This window comes from Pseudochaenichthys georgianus, chromosome 10 (assembly GCF_902827115.2).
Source record: "Pseudochaenichthys georgianus chromosome 10, fPseGeo1.2, whole genome shotgun sequence".
NCBI lineage: Eukaryota > Metazoa > Chordata > Actinopteri > Perciformes > Channichthyidae > Pseudochaenichthys > Pseudochaenichthys georgianus.
In genome coordinates this window covers 46,322,906-46,346,146 of record NC_047512.1, presented here as the reverse complement: position 1 = coordinate 46,346,146, position 23,241 = coordinate 46,322,906, and the positions used below count along the sequence as shown (strand labels likewise).

The following is a 23,241-nucleotide window of genomic DNA, read 5'->3' as shown; positions in this document are numbered from 1 at the left end:
TTATCGTTGTAATGCCATTGAAGACCAGTATAGACCAGACAATGAGGAAGGTAAGCCGTTAGCCTGGCGTATGTTAGTACCTAGCGCCACTTGTTTTGATGTACGTTTTTGTGGATAACCTCGCGAGTTTGTATCTTTCAGTGTTGAGGTGGGCACCGTTAGATTCTGTGTCTCCTTGCGATCATAAACGATGTGTTGGATGTGCGGCTAGGATAAGTAATAAGGGAGCTAGGAGTGATTTTCGGTGCAGTAATAGGTTAGCATTTTCGCTCGGGGATAATTCAGAGGCTCACTGTTAGCATTGTGTTTTTTTAATTTTTTTATTCCGGATCGTATGCCACTCTATTCGACCGAATCGGTTCATAAGCATAGGCCATGGGATGCCTGGTAACTGTAGATGCTTCCACATCAATGTCATCTCCCGACGAATAGTCAAATTCATCGTTCAAAACGTCGATCTCATTGCAAAATTCCTCCATCGCTGCCATATCTGCTACGTTGTGTTGACTTCTGGTGGAGCCAGTGACGTCACCATTTGGGACTCCCCTAATGGCGGTGGCCTGGTCCCGGAATTCCCCACCTGGCCGGCGGATAATTAATTTTCTTTTGGCGAGTAATATCATATACAATAGATATTACGATCAATATCCATTGTAAAATGAATAAACTACCGGAATATTATAACTGTAATTGGTGTTTCCTTTCCCCTTTAAGGCTTAGGGTTAAATGTGGTTGATGGGCTGCTTTGGCCGGCTCAGAGGCAGGAACCGCCACGCCGTGTCCTTTGTCATTGCAAGACTGCCCTGTCTCTGACCCGTCCAACTCATACTTACCTGGCAGGGGAGATACCATGATCACCAAGGTGGTTCACCCAGGGCGAGGCTCGGCCATTGCACCCCGGCTATGCTGACCGCTGCGAATTCCCCAAATGTGGGAATCTCGACTGCATAATTTGTGGTAGTGGGGGACTGCGTTCGCGCTCTCCCCTGATTATAATGTTGAAGAAAAGGTCATAGACAACCTGGCTACAGCTTGCATGTGTGGCGGCTTCTTTGCTCCAGGAGAGACTTTCTGGTGCCAATGTCCTCCCAAGAGCGTGTCCTTCCTTTGTGCTCGAAATATCTCTGTCCCTTGCAGTGAGCCTCACTCAGCGTGCCACGCTCCAGAGCCAAGCAAGTTCAATTTGTCATCTTTAGCGTCAAAAAAAAAAGCTTCAACCCATTTGGACCACATGTCGACCACCACTAAACAGTGCTTCTTACCCTCTGATGGGCTAAGCTCAATGAAGTCCAGCATTAGGTGCTCAAATGGCCTGGTGGGAGGTGGATGTGCTCCGGGTCCTGTAACCTTTACTGGTCTACCAGCATTTTGCATAATGCAGATTAGGCATGCTTCACAGTGCTTTTGAGCTGTTACTGTGAACCCCCTTGTGAACCACTCCTGATTAATAGACTCTAACATCCCCCCTTTTGACACATGATCCCACCCATGTGTCAACTTAGCGAAATGAGGGAAAAAATGTCTGGGAAGACATGGATTGGAATTTGGGCCAACCCAGGTGCTGGATTTTGGGTCAAAAACAGCCCCAGCAGCCTTCCATTGAGCCTTCTCAACTGGCGTAGCTAGCTGCTGCATGGAAGTCAGTGATGCCATTTTGTCAGTGAAGGAGGGGACAGGGATTTTAACAAATGAGTGTGCGTGAGGTGCGAGAGGAATCAGGGCAGCTGCCTTTGCGGCTGAGTCAGCAGACGCATTTCCTAGGGAAACTGGGTCTGTACTGCTTGCGTGTGCGGCACATTTACAGACTGCAACCTCAGATGGGAGCAGAATGGCGTCTAGTAAGCCTGCAACCAGCACATGGTTAAGTACTGGTTTGCCATCAGATTTCAGAAATTGTCTACACTTCCAAATAGCCCCAAAATCGTGTACTACCCCGAAAGCATATCGTGAGTCAGTGTAAATAGTCACGGTTTTGCCTTCTGCAAACGTGCAGGCTTCAGTTAGTGCGATGAGCTCTGCTACCTGTGCTGAGAGGTGGCATGGAAGCGGTCCAGAACGGAGTACAGCAGAATATGAAACAACAGAAAAACCCACCCGATTAGTGCCCCCTTGGTCGCGAGAGGCAGACCCATCAACATACAAAATGAGGTCAGCGTTGGTCAGAGGAACGTCTTTTAAGTCCGGTCTAGGTGTGCACACAATGGAAAGTACGGCAACACAGTCGTGTTCCTCACCGTCTTCAGGCAAAGGCATAAGAGACGCTGGATTCAGAGTGTTACATCACTTGACATAAACATTAGGCATGTCTAACAGGCAGGTGTGATACCTGAGGTAACGTGCAGCAGAGAGGTGTGATGTTCTCTGTTCAAGGAGAATGAGTGAAACAGCATGTGGAACTAACAGGGTCAAAGGTGCATATCCCACAATGTCACGTGAGGAGTTGAGCGCTTTCTCAGCAGCAGCCACTGCACGTAGACATTTAGGCAGGCCAGCAGCTACAGGATCTAGCTTGGAGGAGAAATAGGCCACAGGCCTCTGTTTTCCTCCATGATCTTGCAGTAGAACTGAGGTCATACACCCATGTCGTTCATCCACTGCCTGAGTGAAAGGTTTAGTGTGATCAGGTAGACTTAGAGTCGGTGGCGATTGTAGAGCCAGCTTCATATTAATGAAGGCTTCGTCGGCTTCCGGTGTCCATATAAGATGATCTGTAGGTTTCAAACCAGTGACGTATGTGATAGTACGCAGTGGTAACTCGATTGGAGAATAGTTTGGAATGAATGACCTGCAGTATGAACAAAAACCCAAAAATGACATCATCTGTCGCTCAGTGACAGGTTTTGGCAGAGCAGCCAATGATGAAATACGCTTATCTGAATGTGTTTTCCCCTCTCCTGAAATGACATGACCCAAGAATGTAACTGTTCTTTGTACATATTGGAGTTTAGACAAACTGGCCTTATGGCCTTCGGCTGCGAGGTGCATTAACAAAGCAATAGTATCAGTCTCACACTGTTCTGCTGTAGGTGCGCAAATCATAAGATCGTCAACATACTGGATCAGAGCAGTGCCTTTAGAAACTTGGAGAGAGGCCAAACGTGTACACAATGCTTGGTTGTACACAGTAGGTGATTCACAATAACCTTGACACAGGCGTGTAAAAGTGTAAGGTTTACCATCATATTCAAATGCAAACCAGAATTGGCTGTCTTTGTGTACAGGGACACTGAAAAATGCATTTGAGAGGTCGATGACAGAAAAAAATGCTGCGGAGGCTGGAACTTGGGAAATAATCAGATACGGATTTGGGACCAGCGGTGCCCGAGCATGAACCGCTGCATTGACAGCTCTCAAATCCTGGACAAATCTCCACTCGTCAGGAGGTTTGTCTCTGATCTTTTTGACAGGAAACACTGGAGTGCGGACCGGGGAATCGTTACACGGAATAATGATCCCTTGTTTAAGCAGAGAGGTAAACACTGGCCGAATGCCATCAACAGCTTCACGTTTCAATGGGTACGGAACGTGAACATTAACCCTACGTCATATCTGTGAGCTGCCCAGAGTGAGTATGGCACATCTGAAAGCGCGGCAGGAAGCTCAGAGATATGAGAATTACCTTATCCTCAACCAACAGCAATGTACGCAGAACGGCTACGTTCGTGCACATTTTCATTTGATACACGTCACGTGACATAGAGTACATTACATATTCTGTGTGTGTAGGTGCCCAATCAGTGACTGACTCCCAATCTTTAACGATTGGACCCAAATCCCTCTATCTATCAGTGGGTCCCCTGGCTAGTGAAATGGGTGGACCGCCCCTGGGATTTGACACAGCTGGTTGTGTCTTGTGTGTGTGTGTGAGTCTAACAGAGATAGCGCTACCCAGCGAATTCCAATACATTTTTAAATATGAGCTCATCATTCACACATTCTAACAGAAAAACTCTCATCATAGCATTTACATGCATCATCATCAACCACGTAGCAGTACAATGCAAAATGAGAAGCCTCCACACAGCAGGTGGAAAAACACGTTGATCAGTCAAACGCAACAACTCCTGAGAATCAGGATATGTCAGCAGCCATTACCATTGATACACATTCACCAGTTCTTTATCATCAAATGACACTTTTTTTGAACCATCGTAGGAGATGGCTGTCGGACTTTAAGACCCTCATTTGTGGAAAAATGAGGTCCAAGCCGAACCGGAGAATCAGATCTCTGCCCAGTAAATGTGTTGGGCAGACAGATGATAAAATAACTGTTTTTTACTGATGTGGGAAATGGATGAGCTCATCACCGTTATCTTTACTCTGAAGTGTTACAGAAACTTCTCCTTTACAGTTACCCAGCACATGAATAAATCTATCACTAAATTTGCATTCAGGCAAATCTACCCTTTTTTACCAAAGTCAGTGTGGGACATGTCTTAATGCAAACATTCACTGTCATATTTCAAATATGTACCCTTTTTTAACCACAGACATGTCCTCTAATTCTTCTAATTTCTCAATAGCATGTATGATGCATGTGTGTGTGTGTGTCACTTCCCTGGTTAGATGCTGCTGGCTGAATTTCCGTCTCGCTCGATTGGGCCCCTTCCTTGCTGTCCCCCTCTGCCTCCACTCACTGTTCTCTGAGCAGTCCCATAATCCAATGTTCAACACTTGAAACATCTTTCGTCAAATGAAGGTCTTGCTTCTCGTCCTCTGTCTCGGAAAAACCTCCTCTGCCTCTTCCTCGGTATTGTGAGCGGCCAGCATTTTGTTTAGCTTGCGCTGTGTCTGTGAGTCCGTTGAGAAAGGCATTACTGAGGTTTGTCTCCCAAACACCTGCTTGGTCTCCTAGGGCATCGAGTTTGTTTATCCCGCTGTTGTCGAGCTTGGAGTTGACGCTGACTGCATGGCTGGGGCTTGTAGTGGAGGTGGTTGAGGTGTTCCAACCAGATTGCCAGGGTTGTACGCCGGAGGAGGGAAGGGATACCCAGTCGAGGAGAGGTCATTCAGGCCTGCAATGGAAGGACACAGAGATGTCTGGGGTTTACATGTCTTTTGGAAATAATGTATTTTCCTTCTTTTCTTCACATTCATCTTCAACCTTAATATTTTATTTAATGCCCAAGGCCAACTGCCTTTTTTTTTTTACTCCCCAGTATTATAAACACTTTCTGTGAGTGTCCAGTTTTCTATAAGTCTTTTACTTTAACTTTATTTTTACCCTTCATTCCATCTTCATGTTCTTGTAATTTATTCTTTAGGTTCTTGATTTTTAATTTACTCAAAAAAACCTCCCTTAGGAAATCCGAACATTTCCATCCATATATTTAATTTAGACAGACTGTCTTCACCATATTTTGCTCGCATGACATCCACAATCGGACCCTCAGGAGGCTGTACAAATCCCCTCCCCTGCTTTGCTCCCATAACAAAGTATTTTAAAGTGTTACCAAAACACTCCGTGTTACCAAAACACTATTCTTCATCCGTCGATGCCAGATATTCCAAATATCTCTACTTTCGAGCAGTCCCTCTCATAAATGTCATGGAGTTTAATTACGTTTAACTTTAAACCATTTAGACTTTGTACATCTCACCCAGTATTGAAAGCCCCTTTTAGTTCGTTGGATCTCGTGAAGTCAATCGGTTCCACCCCTCGCGCTGGTCCCCTCGTCCCGTACGTTTTTTTTGTCGAGGTAGAGGAAGATCCAAAGATCCCGGAGCGCGCACCCACCAGCGTCCAGAGGTGTTCCCAATCAAACATACAGAGATCCTGCCGACAACGCCATTTGTTATGGAAATCTAGGACCCAAACATGGCTGGAGAGTACAAGTCAAAGTGATCAAAACAAATAAATGGTGAATCGAGAAAAGCTGTCTTTTGGTTATTTATTTGAAGCTTCAAATACACGATACAATAATATAATGTCACAAGTCGGACAGAGTGTAAGAAAGTCTGCCCGAGAGTGCGCAGAACAATGAAGAAGCAGAGATTATATAAGAAAAGAGTGGGAATGTTATAACTCTTGTGTTCACACGGTCAGATTGTTTATGAGACACCTTCTGGCCTTGAGCAGATAGCATAACGGTTCTTGTGTGACTCCCAGTCGGCTAACACAGCTGTGGCCTTGCAGAGCCTGGGAATAATCCATGAGAGAATATAATAATAATAATAATAATAATAGTAGAAAGCACATCAGGAAATGAGAAGCATTTGGTTTAAGCATATGAAAGATATAATAAGAATGATATAATAAAAAATGTCCACTACACTGGTCACAATGGAAAATATAAAGGGATTTCTTGCCTTACTTGATTTTGTCTGTCAAAAGTGTAATCGTTGAGCACATTGCCGTGGTCATTGATTGTAGTTCTCCTTCAATGATTTGAAGCATGCACTTGGTAGCTTTTTCATGATTGTTATAATGATGACCGTACGAAAGTTCAGTTGCCATGGATCAGGTAAGCGCTTATCTGAAATAGTTGCCAAGGGCCTCTTGGTGGCATCCTCCTTAATGAGTTGATTGATGCTTGCCTCCTTTGGTGAATAAAGGCCGGCTGTTATTGAAAATTCTCCCCGTCGGGGAATCGAACCCCGGTCTTCTGCTTGACAAGCAGAGATACTGTCCACTATACTAACGAGGAATGCTCTAACAGCAATCCTAGCACGTCAAGCCTAGGTGGCGCTCTTTGAGGGGTTACAGGTCATATCCAGGATAGCATTTGGGTCCAGTATACAGTTGCTGTCTCGAAAGTCCATGAAGCTGCAGCTGTGACTGGATCCAGTGTAAAATCTCTCCGAGTCTCAGAGATCAACATGTGGTCCGTCGTTTTGAAGGTTTACAATTAAATATCAATATTGCATCTACGTGCAAACGTGTACTTAGCTCTTCAGCAGTTTCTGTAGTGTAGTGGTCATCACATTTGCCTCACACGCGAAAGGTCCCTGGCTCAAAACCGGGCAGAAACACTCTATTTTGATCCTGATCAACTTCAAAGAACTCAACCAAGAAAAGTAAAGAGTAAAAAGCACTTTCAGAAATATGGCAGTCGAATGTTGAGTCTTTTCAAGACAATTGTTGGATGAGCAGGACAATTGTTTGTTGTTTGTTGAGCATGGCTTTTGAATTATACGGCTTTGGCTCTCGGTGTATTACAATCGCAGAGGCATGTTGTCCTGTGAACAACTGAATGTTGTTAATAGCAGTTATGCTTAGGGTACTTCAATTCAGCATGCACTTGGTAGCTCTGTCATGATTATTATAATGATGACCGTACGAAACTTCAGTTGCCATGGTTCAGGTAAGCGCTTATTTGAAATTGTTTACAAGGGCCTCTTGGTGGCATCCTCGTTCATGAGTTGATTGATGCTTGCCTCCTTTGGTGAATAAAGGCCGGCTGTTATTGAAAATTCTCCCCGTCGGGGAATCGAACCCCGGTCTTCTGCGTGACAAGCAGAGATACTGTCCACTATACTAACGAGGAACGCTCTCGCAGCAATCCTAGCATGTCAACCCTAGGTGGCGCTCTTCGAGGGGTTACAGGTCATATCCAGGATAGCATTTGGGTCCAGTATACAGTTGCTGTCACGGAAGTCAATGACACTGCAGCCGTGACTGGATCCAGTGTAAAATCTCTCCGAGTCTCAGAGATCAACATGTGGTCCGTCGTTTTGAAGGTTTACAATTAAATATCAATGTTGCATCTACGTGCAAACGTGTACTTAGCTCTTCAGCAGTTTCTGTAGTGTAGTGGTCATCACATTAGCCTCACATGCGAAAGGTCCCTAGCTCAAAACCGGGCAGAAACACTCTTTTTTGATCCTGATCAACTTCAAAGAACTCAACCAAGAAAAGTAAAGAGTAAAAAGCACTTTCAGAAATATGGCAGTTGAATGTTGAGTCTTTTCAAGACAATTGTTGGATGAGCAGGACAATTGTTTGTTGAGCATGGCTTTTGAATTATACGGCTTTGGCTCTCGGTGTATTACAATCGAAGAGGCATGTTGTCCTGTGAACAACTGAATGTTGTTAATAGCAGTTATGCTTAGGGTACTTCAATTCAGCATGCACTTGGTAGCTCTGTCATGATTGTTATAATGATGACCGTACGAAAGTTCAGTTGCCATGGTTCAGGTAAGCGCCTATCTGAATGTGTTTACAAGGGCCTCTTGGTGGCATCCTCGTTCATGAGTTGATTGATGCTTGCCTCCTTTGGTGAATAAAGGCCGGCTGTTATTTAAAATTCTCCCCGTCGGGGAATCGAACCCCGGTCTTCTGCGTGACAAGCAGAGATACTGTCCACTATACTAACGAGGAACGCTGTAGCAGCAATCCTAGCATGTCAACCCTAGGTGGCGCTCTTCGAGGGGTTACAGGTCTTATCCAGGATAGCATTTGGGTCCAGTATACAGTTGCTTTCACGAAAGTCAATGACACTGCAGCCGTGACTGGATCCAGTGTAAAATCTCTCAGAGTCTCAGAGATCAACATGTGGTCCGTCGTTTTGAAGGTTTACAATTAAATATCAATGTTGCATCTACGTGCAAACGTGTACTTAGCTCTTCAGCAGTTTCTGTAGTGTAGTGGTAATCACGTTCGCCTAACACTCGAAAGGTCCCCGGCTCAAAACCGGGCAGAAACACTCTTCTTTGATCCCGATCAACTTCAAAGAACTCAACCAAGAAAAGTTATCGGGAATCTAGATAGAGTAAAAAGCACTTTCAGAAATATGGCAGTAGAATGTTGAGTCTTTTCAAGACAATTATTGGATAAGCAAGACAATTGTTTGTTGAGCATGGCTTATGAATTGTACGGCTTTGGCTCTCTGCGTATTCAAATCGAAGAGGCTTGTCGTCCTTTGAACAACTGAAGGTTGTTAATAGCAGTTGTGCTTAGGGTACTTCAATTCTGCAACCAATGACTTTCTTTTCGTTCCTGCTCAAAATGTGTCTGGTCACAATGGAAAATATAAAGGGATTTCTTGCCTTGCTTGATTTTGTCTGTCAAAAGTGTAATCGTTGAGCACATTGCCGTGGTCATTGATTGTAGTTCTCCTTCAATGATTTGAAGCATGCACTTGGTAGCTTTTTCATGATTGTTATAATGATGACCGTACGAAAGTTCAGTTGCCATGGTTCAGGTAAGCGCTTATCTGAAATTGTTTCCAAGGGCCTCTTGGTGGCATCCTCCTTAATGAGTTGATTGATGCTTGCCTCCTTTGGTGAATAAAGGCCGGCTGGTCCCACTCTCATCTGCCTTCTCCTCCTCTTTCTCCTCCCCCTCCTCCTCCTCCTCTTTCTCCTCCCCCTCCTCCTCCTCTTTCTCCTCCTCCTCCTCCTCCTCTTTCTCCTCCTCCTCCTCCTGTTGGATCATAAAAGAGAAAACAGTTATCTATCTATACACTGGACTACACATGAGTAACTATACATGAGAAGGTCCGACCGCTTTGAGCTTGATGTCATTTTAACCGTCTCGCAGAGCAGATGCAGATGGATGCCTCTGTTGCGACTAAATGTCAAAGGTTACGGCTTAAAATGTAACAAAACCTTCCGTTAAGGCCTTTTGAGAAGCTGCAGTGCTCCGTGAGTGTTTAAAGTACTTTGAAAAGGGCTAAAGAGATATTTTTTTCACAGGGGGGCTCTAAATAGGGCCCAGATCAGGAATCTGAAATATGGGCACCCTAGCCCACCCAAAACTTTTTTTCAATCAAATGCCATTATTCATTACTGCCATTGGGGTCTGACTGCCCTAGCTCCGCCCCCTGAAGTCCTAGAGACTCAAGGAGGGTAGTATGGGATGCGGAATAATTAGCGGTGGGGAAAAGCCATTGAGCCCGAACCGATCAGACGTTGTTATCAAAAGATATGAATTAGTAGCACTTTTGGACAAATTAGCTTTTCATTGGAATAATATTGATATAAAATCAAGCATTTGAGTGACGCAATTGATATTCACAGCAAATGTTCCCCGCTATATGTAGTACACTGGTGTAGAATTTCAGGGATCCAGCTGCTACCGTTCGCTCCTATAAAATATTTTTAATTAAAAAAACGTGAAATCCTAAAAGAGATATAAATAGATACTTTTTTCACAGGGCCCAAAAAGGGCCTAAATAGGGCCCAGATCAGGGATCTGAAGTATGGGAACCCTAGAACACCCAGAACTTCTTTCTTTTTTCACAAAATCCTGAGTTACTCGTAGAGTCAGACAGGGTTTTGCTGGAGAAGAATGAGCAAATTGAAAAAAATTCAAAAAATGTGCTTGGCGCTCCGAGCCTTTGAGAGTGTGTTGTTGCACTTGTGTGGAACCTGCTTGCAAAATGTGGGGACCCTGCGACTGTGTACACAGTACTAAGAGCCATTTCATTGTATTCCCCTCCCCCACCATCAGGCTGGCAGATTCTAAGCAGTGCAGTTGCAGTGATATCAGCGTAGCTCATTGGTGCGGATGGTGGCGAGTTCGAACCCATGCTATGGCATCATGTAACATTTTTTATATTTAGTCAAGAGATAATTATATGTGGAAAGTTGTCTTCTCAGACTCTCCATATTTTAAGTTGATTATTGTATAGTTAGTGTTATAGTACTTTAGGGTAGTTAGTATAATAGGTTTATTCATTTTGTAACTATTAAATGTAAAACACAAGTTTTTCACATGCTGGCAGTACTTCAATTCGCTTCGTCTTGGTCTGTAGATGTGATTTGATGTGTCGTTTATACATTTTGATGGCGGAAAATATATGAAAATGTCCCGTTGATATACATACTGAGAAATATATCCGTATATAGTAGACTTTTTTCCCTGTAATCTCTAAGCGGCCCTGTGGCGTACTGAGATTAGCGTTAGCCTTTGCCCTTGGCGACCCGGGTACGATACCCGCCTGAGCCTTTTAATGGAAATGTGAAAATTATTTAAAATTAGTTGAATTGAGAGAGGGATACTTTTAAGTTAATTCTTATAGGTTTAGTTATTATGGAATTATTAAATATAAAACAATTGTGTTGAATTAAGAGAGGGATAATGGGTTACATTATAATTTATGTCATGGTGAACAGTGAATGTGTGAAATGCTAATATTATGCTAACCTAGTTGCTAAGCTAACGGGAGATATTTCAATGTATAAGCAGTGATATAAGCGTTGCTACTTGATGCGTGAGTCCCCGGTTCTAAACTCTTCTCAGACTCTCCATATTTGAAGTTGATTATATTATAGTTAGCAGTAGTTATTATTATAGGTTTATTCATTTAGGCATTATTAAATATAAAACACATAATTTGTGTGATTATATTAAATGACTTATAAATAATATGTAATATTAAACTCCACTGTGTATCAGAGCTAGACACCTAAAACATACAACATGACTTAGCAGAACTAATAAAGAAATGTCCAGAATACTATATGGAAGAATGTAAAACATTTATTTATACAAAAAACAGCACAGTGTGTACATTGGAGAACATTGAATTATATTCTCCTCCGGGCAGGACGACTGCGCCGGACTCTGGAGTCCTTCCGTGGCCATTCTCTTGGGCTGATCTTCAGCGGGGACAACACCACCCTGCACTTCCTCTGTTGGCACACAAAACATAAAGCAGTTTTTAATGAACTTGTCATGTTGGGATTCATACATAGTCATATTGTGCTATTTTAACAGTTTTTAATCTCAAAGAAAATCAACATCTTTAATGCTATATTTTACTATATATTTTTTAATTGTGACATTTTGACTACCTTTCCAGCCCGGCTCCTGGTCATCCTTGGACTTCTCCTCCTGGTCCCACTCTCATCTCCCTTCTCCTCCTCTTTCTCCTCCCCCTCCTCCTCCTCCTCCTCCTCTTTCTCCTCCCCCTCCTCCTCCTCTTTCTCCTCTTCTCTTCTCTTTCTCCTCCTCCTCCTCCTCCTCCTCCTCCTCCTCCTCCTCCTCCTCCTCCTCCTCCTCCTCCTCCTGTTGGATCATAAAAGAGAAAACAGTTATCTTTCTATACACTGGACTACACATGAGTAACTATACATGAGAAGGTCCGACCGCTTTGAGCTTGATGTCATTTTAACCGTCTCGCAGAGCAGATGCAGATGGATGCCTCTGGTGTGAATAAATGTCAAAGGTTACGGCTTAAAATGTAACAAAACCTTCCGTTAAGGCCTTTTGAGAAGCCGCAGTGCTCCGTGAGTGTTTAAAGTACTTTGAAAAGGGCTAAAGAGATAATTTTTTTCACAGGGGGCCTCTAAATAGGGCCCAGACCAGGAATCTGAAATATGGGCACCCTAGCCCACCCAGAACTTTTTTTCAATCAAATGCCATCATGCATTACTGACATTGGCGTCTGACTGCCCTAGCTCCGCCCCCTGAAGTCCTAGAGACTCAAAGAGGGTACCATTGGATGCGGAATAATTAGAGGTGGGGAATAGCCATTGAGCCCGAACCGATCAGACGTTGTTATCAAAAGATATGAATTAGTAGCACTTTTGGACAAATTAGCTTTTCATTGGAATAATATTGATATAAAATCAAGCATTTGAGTGACGCAATTGATATTCACAGCAAATGTTCCCCGCTATATGTAGTACACTGGTGAAGAATTTCAGGCATCCAGCTGCTACCGTTCGCTCCTATAAAATAATAATAAGTCTGTCAGTGCTGCACACGTCCAGTGGGGTTTACCCAATTGCGATAACATTAGAGGGCTGCGCCTATACTCATAGAAGCTGGGTTACAATACGTAACCCTAGGTCACTGTTGTTTGGAATATGTACTAGCACACAATTAGAGAGTTTTACTAGTGGGTGACTATTGGCATCGAGTCCAAAAAAGACCCCTGCTGCTGTGCTGCAGTTTGTGGCCCCGATTGGACAAAAACACAAAATACTGTATAAAACAAGAGAAGCAACCTCACTTTTACTTAACTGGAAGTTCTGAGTACTTCTTCCACCTCTCCTTGATAGGAATCGGGATTTATGTTGGAAAAATCATTACAAATTGGCAATGAGGAACGCTTCACGAATTTGCGTGTCATCCTTGCGCCTAGGGGGCGAGGATAATCGGGTTCAGAAGTCTCAATTAGAGTCCCGCCCCTCCCGTTCATTTTAATGGCATTTTAATTCACATCTTGTGTCCACCCATTGATCGTCTCACTTAGTTCTAGTACTCTGATTGGATGACGTCTCATTGAGCGGGCAGCGTCTTCTCTTCACTGTAAATGAACAGGTATCATTACTGACAGACTTTTGAAAAGGTAAGATGCACTCCGCTATTACTCTTTAACACGACAGTCCGTTATAATGTGATATAAATGAATGCCAATGTGTTGTCTTTTAACGTTCGCGCATATTAGCATTGGTAACAAGTTGCCGCTAAAGCAGAAACACACCGGAGCTTTCCGGCCGTTTAAATCCGTAAATACTTGTCATTTAATGTTTATTGCCATGTGCTAACGTTTATGAAGTTAACATGTGTATGCACCATGCGTGATTAAAAGTTGCCAATCCGCCATTTAGTGTTAACAGTAGAACTACGGCAACAACATGCATTTCTCCTGCACTTTGCTAGGTGCAAAACACGTTGTGCTTTTTTACTTTGCACTAACGTAACATGTAAATGTTCATGAAGTTAATGCTCATGGTAATTTGTATTTACTATGTGGTAGTGTACTAAAGTTAACATGTATATGAAGGCTACCATAGGGCGAATATTATTATTATAATGTAATAAGTATCATTCATTTAAAGTCAGACCTCTGAGGTTAATGTTGAGCTGATGGAAAAGTGTTGGCATTATCTTTCAAATCAGAACCAGCTTTTACTCGTTATTTTCCTTATTTCTATTCAGGCTGTTACTACATGTTTTTTCTCATTTCATATTCTGTTATTAACTTGTTATTCTTATCATCCTCTTTATTTCATCCTGTGTACTATCTGTGTTTCTCTCGTGCACCTGCATTCAAAGGCTGTCTCCTCCAAAGAGAGGCTTTGTGCTGACTAACTGCTGTACTTCACATGTACTTGTGAAGTACTTGACTGCTAGCGTCTAACTGAGTCAGAGCTGAGTGTGTGACTTTTATTGTCTTCTGTTTGCTATTGTAATAATGTGTTTTTATTATATGGCTCGACCAAAAATCGTTTTTTAAATGTGCTATATAAATAAAACTTGATTTGATTTGATTTAACTGTTTTTTATGTGATTTCAGAAAATGGAATACAAACCTTCCTTCTCCTTCCAGGCTGGGACATCAGACCTGCAGCTGAAGGCCAGCAAAGAAGCAGTCAGAGTCGCCAAGGCCAACAGCAAGAGTGCAGCCCCGCGCCTCACCTCCAACACCAGGGAGCTGGCTGAGGCACAAGCCGCGTTGAGGGTCTCGCTGCTGGGGGGGAACCCAGCGGACCGCTGGCAGCTCCTCAGCCAGACAGAGCTCCAGTTTGGTCAGTACCGGGGTCAGACCTTCCAGTGGCTGCTGTCCGATGACCTGGGCTACACGGCAACTATTCTGGCAGGGCATCAGGGAGAGCGTGAGGGGGGCGATGTCAGCTCCACCCCCCTCATGTGGAACAAGGATGCTCTGCTGGAGTACGCCGGGCTCTTCACTGCAGTGATGGCAGCAGTGAGGAGGAAGAGAGCACCGGGCACGGCTGCAGAGAATGACCAGCTGGTTGGCTTTGGGGTCTTCACGGCGATGACGTACAGGGAGATGTACGAGAGTGTGGAGAAGGAGCCAAGGACGTAAGGCCATTTGTGACTTTCATCACTAGCTGTAGAAACACTTGATGTGATATTAATCCAAATGTTGCCCTCAATGTCAGGTACAGGAAGTGGCTCAGGCAGCAGTCTGTGAGGAGGCCCGGGTCCCAACTGGCGCAGCTGAAGGACTACATTGACAGGAGGGACAAGGAGAAGCAGCCTGTCGCCTCCTCAGCTGCATCAGCGGCCGCCACCTCCCCAGCTGTCTCCCCCTCCACTACATCTCCCCCCAAACAGCAGAGGAAGAGGAAGGCAGCGGTCCTGTGTATGTATCATGTCAGTGGAGTGTTACAGTCAGTCAGAGGTTGTGTGATGAGTGAACATTTATTTAAATTGTGTCTGCAGCTTCCTCAGAAGACGAGGACGACCAGCTGATGGTGGAGGCTGCGGCTCAGGTGGAGGCTGCTTTAGGTAAGTCTGTGCTTTGTGTCATTATTAAGCTTTGTATAATAACATCTATTTGGTATGTCAAGTGTGTTTTTCTGCTGTGCACAGCTCCTGCTCCTGCCCAGCAGCAGGGAGCTCTTGGGTCTCAGGCACCACCTTCTCTGCGACTAGTCGCTCCTCCCCCTCAGGTCTGTAATAATGCTGTAAACATCTAGTCCCAGTGTGTAGTGTGAAGCTGCAGCTCAGTGACCTGTGTGTGTTGCAGCTGCTCCTGCCGGCAGCCTGGAGGAGCAGCCTCCCTGCAGAGCAGCACGAGTGGGTCAGCAGGGCTCTGTTTGTGGCTGACAGGGCAGGGAGGCCCGTCCTGTCCCCGGAGCTCCAGCTGTGGCACCTCCCCCCCGGCCCCTGGCCCAAGTACTCCCAGCGGCCCTACCCGGATGCTTTCTTCCAGCGGCCCTTCTTCCTCTGGGTTCCTTACAAGAGGTGGAAGTACCACCTGAAGTGTCCAAACTGCGCACACAAGATGACAGGTGGCGGTCTGTACAAGACCGTGCACAGAGTTCTGGACCTGGACGGGTGGTACTACATGGGGACGGAGTACCTGGAGTGCAGGTACTGATACATTTACCAGAACACTCTGTGTGCTTGATGCTTTGGTTGTATAGACATTATTTATGATGATAGCTATCAGGAGCAGATGCACCAACAACCCTTTGTGTCCCAGCTCCTGCACCAAGAAGTGTGCCAGCTGGTCTGCGAGCATCAGGAAGCAGCTGGACCTGGACCACCTGCTGTGCTGACCTACAGGTAAGCATCACGCTGCAGCACACAGTGGGCTTTGAAGGGCATTGAGATGGTCTGGTGTTCACCTCTGCATGGTCTGTGTTGGTGCTGCAGGCTCTCGTGTGACCGGAAGGTTCTGGCCCAGATGAAGGGGCGCACGCTCGGCAACAGCGCCAGCCGGCTGCGCTCCTTCCTGGTGGAGCAGCACGAGGCAGAGTGGATGAGGAGGAGCATCCCCTACCTGAACACCTGCAGGAAGTTTCTGGTTGCAAGTGTGAATATGCCTCCTCCTCAGCTTCCACCACAGATGGTGCCTGTCCCCAGCTGCGGCTGGCTTCTCTCCACCTACGTCCTGGAGTCCTTCACGAGGATAGAGGAGATGAAGGCGAAGGTGACCTCAACCTTTGGCTCTATCCTCAAAATGGACTCCACCAAGAAGGTGAGCCATGTAATGTAATGTAAACCCTTAACATCTGTCTCTGTTAAACACATATAAGACTAACAACACAATGAAACAGTGTGTAAGGCACTCAGAGTACAAGACTATATGTTTTTAAATGATTATATGATCATTTGACACAGGTGACCAAGAAGCTGGCGGGAGCCGACGCTGGTACCGCTCTGTGGATGAGCAGCGTGGGGAACGAGCTGGGGCAGGTCCTGATGTCCGTGCTGACGGCCGCTGAGGGCTACGGCCTGAGGGACATGACAAGGGGCCTGCAGGAGCGGTACCAGCTGGCAGGGAAGGAGCCTCCACAGGTCCTGTATGTGGACAGGGACTGCTGCCGGAGGGACGGAGGCACCTGCGCTGCAGCCGCTCTCTTCCCCGCCTGGCCACACCTGCTTGTCAGGCTGGACATATGGCACTTTATACGCCGCCTGGCAGTAGGTGTGACCTCGGAGAGCCACCCCCTCTACCCCGAGTTCATGCGGCGTCTATCCAGCTGCATATTTGTGTGGGACGCGAAGGACATGTCCCTCTTGGAGACGGCCCTGCAGGCGGACGGGTCCAGAAGGGCGCCGTCCAGCAAGGAGATGGGTCGGCACTGCCGCCGCACGCGTGGGGCGCAGGAGACCGAGCGTCTCCTCACAGAGGCGGTGGAGGCGTTCAAGGGGGCCACAGACACCATGAACGTCCCCCTGCTGGACCAGCGCCGCATGGAGAAGATCCTGGAGACCCAGAGGCAACACATCCCCTGCATCCAGGTACAGCTCTCACATGAAACCGTTCAACATGTTTTATGTCCAGACAGTGAATAATCAGAGCCTCTGCCCTTCAGGATCCTGCTGGTGTCCGCCTGTACACCAGGACGGGACAGCTGACCCGGGGGGGGTGTCTCTACCCGTGTACCGCTGTGCCCGCGGCTCCACGTCCCTGGAGTCCTTCCACCTGCACCTCTACAGGTTCATCCCGGGTGAGGCACCGTGCTTTAAGAGTTCTACACACTAAGAAATGCTGGTTTAAAAACAACCCAATTTGGGTCGTTTTTAAACCCAACGCCAGGATTTTTTAGAGTGTACACTTTCTCTCCCTGGGTGTAAAACCCTGACGGTTGTGTGTCGTGTTGCAGGCTCCTCTGCGAGAGGGACCTTCTTCCAGATGTTCCTGTTGGAGGGGCTCACGAGGTGGAACGAGGACCGGGCAAAGGCGGCAGCGGGGGCCGAGGGGGCCGGCTGCTACAGCGGCCAGGAGCAATACACTCTCCAGCAGCTCACGCAGCAGCTGTTCCAGATCACGCTGGTGGAGTGCTACGTGAAGCCGCTGCCGTACACAGGTGATGCTTCGGACTCAGATGCTTCCGGAAGGTTTCTGTGTGGGGCTTCTCCTCTGCAGAGAACACCATCACCAGCTGAAGAGCAGCTGGGATATTAACAATGTATCTACTCTTCTCTTCCTCAGGCTACCTGTACAACCAGACGGGAAAGGTTCTGCAGCCCCTCCCTGAGGACCCCGATGAGCCCGACGACAGCGAGGAGATGACTGTTGAGGAGGAGGACGAGGACGAGGGATATGACCACGACGGAGAGTATCTCTTCGATCTTCCTACTCTTCCTCCTTCTCTTCCTCCTTCTCTTCCTCCTTCTCTTCCTCCTGTTCCACGGCGCCCTGCTCATCCTCCTCCTCCTCCTGCTGCTGCTGCTGCTGCTCTTCTTCCTCCTCCTCCTCCTCCTCCTCCTCCTCCTCCTCCTCCTGCTGTTGCTGCTGCTGCTGCTGCTGCTGCTGCTGCTGCTGCTGCTGCTGCTGCTGCTCTTCCTCCTCCTCCTCCTCCTCCTCCTGCTGCTGCTGCTGCTGCTGCTGCTCTTCCTCCTCCTCCTCCTCCTCCTGCTGCTGCTGCTGCTGCTGCTGCTGCTCCTCCTCCTCCTGCTCCACGGTCTCCTCCTCAGCAGCATCCTCCACCTGTTCCTGGGCCTTCGCATCAGACTGCCGTCAATGTTGGAGCCCCCGGCTACCAGCAGGTGCGTCGGCTGGCCCACGGTCTGGTGGAGATCTGTGAGAAGGGAGACATCACGCAGGAGGAGGTGGAGGTGCTCGTGGGTCTTTGGCAGAACCTCCTGGATGTGGATAAGGGCCTTGTAGTGTATCCGTCACGCTACAGGGCCCAGCTGACACAGGGGAGGTTCAAGAAGTCAAAGACCTCCACAGCCGACTCAGAGGCCGTCCCCGGGCTGGAGAGCATGAAGCGGTAGGTGAAGCGGCCCCCTGCTGTGTATGCTCTCTCACAGGTTTTCATATCCACTCACCTCTCTCCTCTGGTTGCAGCTGCATGGTGGGAACAGGCAGCGGCCCCTGCACGTGGCCCGACACCAGCCGGTTGGTGGGGGACATCTTCGTCCTCCTCTGCCAGCTGAACCCCAGCAGCCGAACACAGTGTGGGTTCCTCCGGAGCCGCTGGACTCTGGTGATCATGGCGTACGACCAGCTCAGAGCCACTGTGTACAGTAGTCCAGCGCTCGTAGCCAGGACGACCCTCCAGCTGTTTGGGGTGAACCAGCAGACCCTCTCTCAGTGGTGAGTCTGTTCATTCACACAGGACAACATCTCTTATTAATCCTCCTCACCTCTGGGATCCATGCGCTGCAGGGCCGCCGGACGGAAGAGGAGGCCCTGCTTGAGGAGGAGGAGCCCCGTGCAGAGGAGCCCCGAGCAGAGGAGCCCCTGCCTGGCCCTGCCACCGTCTTCCTGGAGCTGGTGCCCTCTGAAGAAGACCAAGAGCCCTTTCCTGCCACCCCCTCTTCCTCTTCCTCCTCCGCGCCCCCCCCCTCCTCCTCCTCCTCCTCCTCCTCATACACGCCAAAGTCCACCAACTACAACCGCCGGAGACTTCAGAAGGAGCAGGCGGAGGCAGCTCGGAGGGGGGAGGGTCGGAGACTCAGAGCCCCGTCTCAGAACAAGTGTTCTTCCTGTGGTCTGAGGAAGATCAAGGAGACGGGGCACAGACTGCTGGTGAAGGCCAGCGGGGAGAGAGTGGGCTACTGCCCTGTTTTGGCCGAGCACAAGAGCCCCGAGGAGTGGCTGGAGTCCCTCCAATGAGAAACACATGAATATAATGTAAATATATTTTTCTAATAAATAGTTCAAACTTAAATATCTGTGTGGATTGACTTCCTGTGGTTTCCACCACGCGTGCTCTCTTCCTCTGCTGTTGTTGCACTTCAATTGAAGTTCAGCAGGTTTCAAACAGGAACGTCCTTTTGCCTTTTTAGAAAACTCTATTTTAAATAGTTTGAACAATTCATATAAAAACACTGCATTGAAAATACACATAGTACATACATGAGTGATTAGTAACATGAGTACAGAAGAAGCCAGGATGTGAGAGTCCAGAGACTGAAGCTTTCCCACAGTGGCTGAGAGAGAGTCGTTACAGAGTCGTCAGGGCGTCGTTAGGGCGTCCTGGCAGGAGGAGATGTCCTGCAGACGTCCTCAGAGCAGGTGCCAGAGTCTGATGGCTCATCTCGGGGCAGGAGGGCAGGTTGATCCACAGGTCTTTGATCTGATTGGATGAAAGCTTTCACACCTCTGAGCAGGAGGTAGAGAAACTTATTTTCTCACAGTCTGGCTACAGCTATGGGTGAGTGCATATGTCCTCCTGATCCTCTCCGGTGTCTCTGTGGTGTTGATTTGTGCAGCTCCAATAACTCCACTGTGTCACTGCTGTCCTCTTGCAGATATGACAGAAACAATGGACCAGACGGACTTGGAGAGGGCCATCGCTAAATGGAAGGCCTCCCCTGCCTCCTACAGGATTCCCAAGCGGTTCAAGTTCTGCAAACCGTTCTGGCCCCCAGTGCTTTCAAAAAGTAAACACGGTTATTACGTTTCTTTTATTTATTTGTTTATGATAAAAACAAAAGGTCCCTAATTTCTCTGAGAAAAACATCTCACTTTCAGTGCATGAAGGTGTGATAATGTACTGTTAACTTAAAACCATGTCTTCCTTTTGCTCCTCATGCAGAACGGGCTGCTCAGAAAACTCTTCTGCAGAAGAAGACGAAGACGAAGACGAAGACGAAGAAGAGAGAAGGTTAGGAAATCACCAGAACACACGTAGAGACACTCTGTTAACACAACTATCTCAAAATCAGAGCATGAAGGTGCTGATTACATTATTTTATATATTTTTATATTGTTTGATGTTGACCGCACTTTCATTAAACCTGTGTGTGTGTGTGTGTGTGTGTGTGTGTGTGTGTGTGTGTGTGTGTGTGTGTGTGTGTGTGTGTGTGTGTGTGTGTGTGTGTGTGTGTGTGTGTGTTGTAGATCCCCCACGCGTGTGTCCTGGCTGCTCAAAGGACATCTCAGTGGTTGAGCACCTCTCCCTCCTAGGCTTGACCTTCTGCCGAGCCACTTCAGGACTGACCCTGGATGAGTGGCTGAAGGTCAACGTCCCGAAGACCACCGGGTGGAGGTTGCAGTTAAAGATGGCCTCTGCTGCAGCCGGTGTGTTCCCTCCCAGGCGTGAGCGGACCTGCACGCTATGCAGCCAAAGAACGACCCGGGCCACGGGGCACAGCCTGCACCGCCCCACGAGGCAGAGCTTCTGCCAGGTTTCTGACCCGCAGAACCGCACAGTGGAGCAGTGGCTCACTGAGCTGAGGGGAGGGAAGACGGAGAAGGAAATGTTGAGGGACCGACAGAGAGTCAACAGAAAGAAGAAGAAGGCTGCAACCCTGAATTCCCAATTTTCATTTTTAAAACTTGTAAATAAATAAAAAGGTATGTTTAAACTTCAATATCTCTGACTGCTTATTCCTTGCTTTTGCCTTTTTAAAAAACTTTATTTAAATAGTTTGAACAATACATATAAAAACACTGCATTGGAAATACACATAGTACATGAATCAGAATCAGAATACCTTTAGCAGGAAAGAGCCACAGACAGCTTAGTGTTGAATATCTTACAGGTATAAATGACCCAGTTATTAATGGCATATATATTGATTTAGCAGCCAGGTATAAATGGCATATATATTGATTTAGCAGCCAGGTATAAATGACACAGTTATTAATGGCATATATATTGATTTAGCAGCCAGGTATAAATGACCCAGTTATTAATGGCATATATATTGATTTAGCAGCCAGGTATAAATGACACAGTTATTAATGGCATATATATTGATTTAGCAGCCAGGTATAAATGACACAGTTATTAATGGCATATATATTGATTTAGCAGCCAGGTATAAATGACAGTTATTAATGGCATATATATTGATTTAGCAGCCAGGTATAAATGACCCAGTTATTAATGGCATATATATTGATTTAGCAGCCAGGTATAAATTACACAGTTATTAATGGCATATATATTGATTTAGCAGCCAGGTATAAATGACAGTTATTAATGGCATATATTTATTGCACATATTGCACAAAGTTGGTTTGTATTTAGCAGCAAGGGGTGTTATAGTCTGTGTTGTGGTGTGTTCCTGTCATATCAAGCATGCAGCCAGCAGATGCAGCCAGCAGGGGGAGTCAGAGAGTATTTGCCGAGGGGGGGATCTGGGTGGTTTGAATTGATCTCAGGTGCTCTGATCTGATTGGCTGACAGGCCCTGGACCCTCAATTGAGCTATTCTCAATCCAGAAGATCCAAAGGGGCCTTCGGGTGGAGAGAGGGCACAATCTCCCTGTTGTTCAAAAAAGGGGACAAAAAGGAATTAAAAAACTGGCGCCCCCTTACACTACTTGGCGTGGACAGAAAGATTTTAGCAAAGGCTTTATTTTTTCGATTACAGGACGTGGTAGAGGAAATTGTAGGAGTCGATCAGACATGTGCAATACCAGGACGATCCATGAACGACAGCCTGGCCTTAATAAGAGACTCCTACTTATATACTATGGACCGTAAGTTGCCACTGTGCATCTCTGGCCTGGATCTATAAAAAGCCTTTGATAGGATTAACCATCGGTACCTTAAAGAAGTTTTAGTCAGTTTTGGTGTTGGGCCAAATTTGAGGGCCTGGACGGATCTATTGTACACAGATTGTTCAAGTAGAGTGTCCGTAAATGGTCACACAACAGCACCCTTTAAAGTTTTATCAGGGGTTAGACAAGGCTGCCCGTTATCTGTGATTTTATTCATTCTTGCTATGGAACCACTAGCTTGCGGGATAAGACGGGATCCTTTAATTCATGGCCTCCCCGTCCCGGGTAGCAGTGGGAAAGAAGCAACTGTATCCTTGTACATGGATGACATGACAATATTAAGCACAGGAAACAATTCAATTGTAAAAGCTCTAGAGTGGTGTGAACTGTTTTCTCTTGCATCAGGCGCTAAGATGAACAGGTCCAAGAGTGAGATACTTTACCTTAACTGGAAAGAGGACAAAGTAGATCTGGGGTTAGTTGAAAGAAAAGAAAGGGTGAACATTCTAGGTATAGAGATTGGAAGAGGCATGGAAAATGTAAATTGGAATAGCAGACTCCCAGCAATTAAAGGGAAACTCCTTAGGTGGGAAGAGAGGGCCCTTACTTTTACTGGGAAAATCCTTGTCATTAAGGCGGAGATCCTTGCATCACTGACTCATCTAGCAGCCACCCTGCCTGTACCGAGAGCCTTTCAAACAACCTTGAGAAGATCCATTTTCCAATGTATCTGGGGTTCGCACCAGGAATACTTGAAAAGAGAGATCATGTATAAACCATGAGAAAAAGGAGGGAGAGCAGTCCCAGAGCTGGGGGTCAAACTGGAAGCCCTTTTTTTAACACCGATTCTAAATGCGGTGTTATCTGAAAAGAACAATAGCCTCTGGACACACTTTGCAAAACTTTGGGTGGGCCGGAAGTTTATTTCTGGTACAGGCAAAAGAGCCCCTCTGAACATT

The 23,241-nt window shown here is 46.6% G+C and overlaps 6 non-coding genes across 6 annotated transcripts; 3 read left to right on the top strand and 3 right to left on the bottom strand.

Moving 5' to 3' along the window:
- The first annotated feature begins 825 nt into the window (after positions 1–825).
- Positions 826–989, top strand: LOC117454488 (U1 spliceosomal RNA). The gene has a single exon (XR_004552994.1). It is a non-coding gene; the product is annotated as a U1 spliceosomal RNA (small nuclear RNA).
- Positions 990–6,575: 5,586 nt separating this feature from the next.
- On the bottom strand, positions 6,576–6,647 carry trnad-guc (transfer RNA aspartic acid (anticodon GUC)). Its single transcript has one exon. It is a non-coding gene; the product is annotated as a tRNA-Asp (tRNA).
- A 252-nt stretch (positions 6,648–6,899) lies between these two features.
- trnav-cac (transfer RNA valine (anticodon CAC)) lies at positions 6,900–6,972 on the top strand. Its single transcript has one exon. It is a non-coding gene; the product is annotated as a tRNA-Val (tRNA).
- A 443-nt stretch (positions 6,973–7,415) lies between these two features.
- On the bottom strand, positions 7,416–7,487 carry trnad-guc (transfer RNA aspartic acid (anticodon GUC)). Its single transcript has one exon. It is a non-coding gene; the product is annotated as a tRNA-Asp (tRNA).
- A 761-nt stretch (positions 7,488–8,248) lies between these two features.
- trnad-guc (transfer RNA aspartic acid (anticodon GUC)) lies at positions 8,249–8,320 on the bottom strand. Its single transcript has one exon. It is a non-coding gene; the product is annotated as a tRNA-Asp (tRNA).
- Positions 8,321–8,572: 252 nt separating this feature from the next.
- Positions 8,573–8,645, top strand: trnav-aac (transfer RNA valine (anticodon AAC)). The gene has a single exon. It is a non-coding gene; the product is annotated as a tRNA-Val (tRNA).
- The last annotated feature ends 14,596 nt before the right edge of the window (positions 8,646–23,241 follow it).